The sequence below is a fragment of the Diabrotica virgifera genome, chromosome 8 (genome assembly GCF_917563875.1).
Source record: "Diabrotica virgifera virgifera chromosome 8, PGI_DIABVI_V3a".
NCBI classification, from domain to species: domain Eukaryota; kingdom Metazoa; phylum Arthropoda; class Insecta; order Coleoptera; family Chrysomelidae; genus Diabrotica; species Diabrotica virgifera.
The window spans coordinates 5,391,400-5,394,958 of record NC_065450.1 but is presented as its reverse complement, the minus strand read 5'-3'; the positions used below and the strand labels follow the sequence as shown (position 1 = coordinate 5,394,958).

Here is a 3,559-nt window from a genome sequence, read left to right as displayed (position 1 = left end):
TTCCTTCTCTAACCTTAATGTATGCAACCCGTCATTACATTGCGAATCCGAAAATTGTTCGCGGAGCGAAAAATCCTGAGCATGTCCAGGATAAGTTTACGTTGACGCCTGCGCATTGGAAACTAATCCCGAACTTACTCTGGGTATGCTCGATTTGTACTGCGCGAACACTACTTATATCAAACTGGTCGGACGGTAGACTGAGCAGTTTGGAATTTGGGGACTTAGAAAAAATTCAGGTCTCGGAGAAATCCGTGAACAACACAAATGAAATAGTCTTTCTTAAGACTAACAAAGGACCAGTGTTCGGAACGTCGAAAAGACGTTGCAGAATCATCAAGGTTTCTAGCACCCCTAGAAACAATAACCTTACTAATCTGAGGAAAGATTTAGTGAAGGAAGCAGCCAAGAATATCAGTGGTGGGATCACGATCAGTAGAATGGTAGAATGCTGACGTCACAAAAATAATTCTACAATCGACAATTTTGGTATCACGTTAACACGCTTGGGAAAGTAGAATCGGTGCTCGGCAATGTTCGGATATTCTACTAGCCGTGTTAAAAATATCGCTTCTTCTTCTTAAAAATATTGCTGTTTGACGTGTGGTTGTCTTTATTTTGTGGTGGTTGTATTCAAAAAGCTAACCTAAAGAAAGATTATTATTTGTGATTATTTTCAATTTGTATATTTTTGTCTTGGGTTGTTTGGAACTATTTTATTAGAAATCACTAAATTTTTGAATTTTACCTGTGACTAGGGAACATTGTTATATTAAGGTATTTTTATGTAGGTATTTTTTCTATAAATTCCTGTTACTGTAAAGGAAAAATAACACAATAAGTTGTAGGTTCATATCACTTATTAATTATTATTAATATATTTTGATGTTTATATTAAATACCGATATAGTTCGACGTTCAGATGCTTCCTGCTCGGATACTTGGTCATATACAAAGAAATGAGCAATTAAGAAATGAAATAAATAGGTATAATATAGAGGAGAATAATGAGAAGGGAAAGTGATGCAGTTACTTTAGGAGTTTGTAGATCTATTTATATCAACAACAGACATAGTGAACTATTTAATTATTAATTATTATTAATATATTTTGATGTTTATATTAAATACTGATATAGTTTGACGTTTAGATGCTTCCTGCTCATATACAAAGAAATGAGCAATTAAGAAACGAAATAAATAGGTATAATATAGAGGAGAATAATGAGAAGGGAAAGTGATGCATTTACTTTAGGAGTTTGTAGATTTATTTATATTAACAACAGACATGGTGAACTATTTTTTTGAGAGGCTTATACCTCATAATATGTGATAATCCGTTCATCCAAGCAGTGTTGAGCCTTCACTGTAAATTTTTACCTCACTTATTTTTATGCAATAAGTTCCTATCAAAGAGTAGTCGGTCAGAGCTATCAGTTCATTTTCAAACAAATTAAGTCAAAACATAAAGTGAAATGAACGTTGATGTGTATATACATTTTGTATACTAATATACTAAGCACATCGGCGTACGTTTCACTTTATGCCTATATATAACTACTATATCAATTGCCTAAAATACTGTTAGCATCCGTTTAAATGATGTAACAAATTTAACACTTGAGCATCTAAGTGAAGAGTCGATTATCTTTCCTACTACATTCGTTCAAAAAGAGAATTTTAAAAGAAAATTTATGCAGAAGTTGCTGTGTAGGGGTCATAGTTTGCACACATGTTGCTATAATTGCTCCAACGGAACAGGAACATAACTATCTTAATAGAAAAGTTATCTTTCTAAAAATGTAGAAATTGTAACACTCGTTATATAACACTACTTACTTGTAATATTATATTATGTACTATATGCTGCCAATAATCAATTTATAAAAATAATGTATTATCACATAATATATTATATTGCAAATATCATAAAAATTTGTAGTATTTGTTGATATTTGTGTTGAAAAAACTTTGACTAACAAAATAAAGAATAAGTAAAAAATTACAATCTTTTAGGCGTGTGATCCAGACTTAAAAATTTTAAACATCGATGCTAGATGGGGAGGTGCAACACATGATGTGGAGAAACTCAAATGTAAAACTTTTTTGCAGCAGATCGTTTAAAATAGAGATCAAAGCATTTTCCATTTCTATTCTGGCAAAGATTACTTTCACTTCTTAGTTATCTTTGCTGGACGGTGAAGCTTTATATCTTATTATGAAGTATTTTGAACATAAAACTTTTGTTTTATGGATGCATTGATCAAATATCTTAAAGAAATGTTTATTTAAAGTTTCATAATAATTTTTATAAGTAGTTTAATATTATTACTTATTTTTGCACTAGAAATAATAATTGTAAAGCTTCATTGACTAATGGCCAGTTTCACCAAAGATGAATAGTAGTTTATTCCATGAATAAAATTATTCAACTGATAAAACTGACACAACTATGTTTCTCTAACGTCAAATAGTACTTATTTTATTTATTTATCAAATAAATAGTTACTCTTCAAATGAATTGACGAGTTAATCTCACTTTAAATATCTATATAAAGAAAATTTGTCAATTTAATTTTAAATTATCAAACTATTCACTGATTTATTTGTTGTTGGTGAAACTGGCCATAGAGAGTAAAATTGCATTATTTTTCAATTTACATAAATTTGTGGTTTATTTGTGATTTATTCTTTGTTCTTATTTTAGTCTTGGTATGAAACAATGTTAAGACAATACTGTGTGCTTTTTCAGTCCTATGAAAGAAAATGTTTTGGATGTAACAGAGAAGTACTACAACTTTGTTATGAAGATTTGTCTTTATGTTATTTTTATAATGTTCATGGATTATATTTGTTTTTATGTTTTCTTCAGTTTAAATAAAGTTTATGTTTTACCCATTATTGATTTTTATTTCAACCTGAAAATTATAATGATAATAGTAAGAGGATTCTGAGGTTTTTCTGCAGAAACAATGCATTTTTTGAGAAAAAATATTTCACAAAAATTAAGGTTAATTTTGTAAAAGTCAGACTGTCCTCTGTAGTTAATTTACATATATTTTTATATTGTTCTGAAGCTGCTTCTTTGTGATATCGTATGCAATATACTATTTTATTGTGAAATAATCCACGATTTAGTTAAAAATAAAATTTATTAACGTTTCAACTTCCAAGTCGGAAATCGTTATTGAAATACAAAATCTTAATTAATATTTTAGTACTCATTAATAAGTTGAATAAAAATTGATTACTTATATTAATTTATATTTTATATTTCGATAACTGCTTCGGAAGTGGAAGTTAAAACGTCAATAAATTTAATTTTTCACTTAAATTGTGGCTTTTTCCCAATAAAATAGTAAATCATATATTTTTATTAACTAAACTTATGCCTGGTAGCACCAACAAATCTTAAACTCAGCTCAGCTCATAGATATGGCCGCTTTAAGTTTCACTCACATTGCACCATAATTTTCGATTCTTGTCTAAATAAATAAATAAATTAAATAATCCATTGTGCCAAGCTGAAAACTGATCTAAGACTCAATGATGCCACACAT

General features: G+C 29.1%; 1 long non-coding RNA gene across 1 annotated transcript; it reads left to right on the top strand.

Moving 5' to 3' along the window:
• Positions 1 to 794: 794 nt before the first annotated feature.
• Positions 795 to 2,897, top strand: LOC126889642 (uncharacterized). The gene is made up of 2 exons (XR_007700113.1): positions 795 to 987; positions 1,204 to 2,897. It is a non-coding gene; the product is annotated as an uncharacterized LOC126889642 (long non-coding RNA).
• Positions 2,898 to 3,559: the final 662 nt, after the last annotated feature.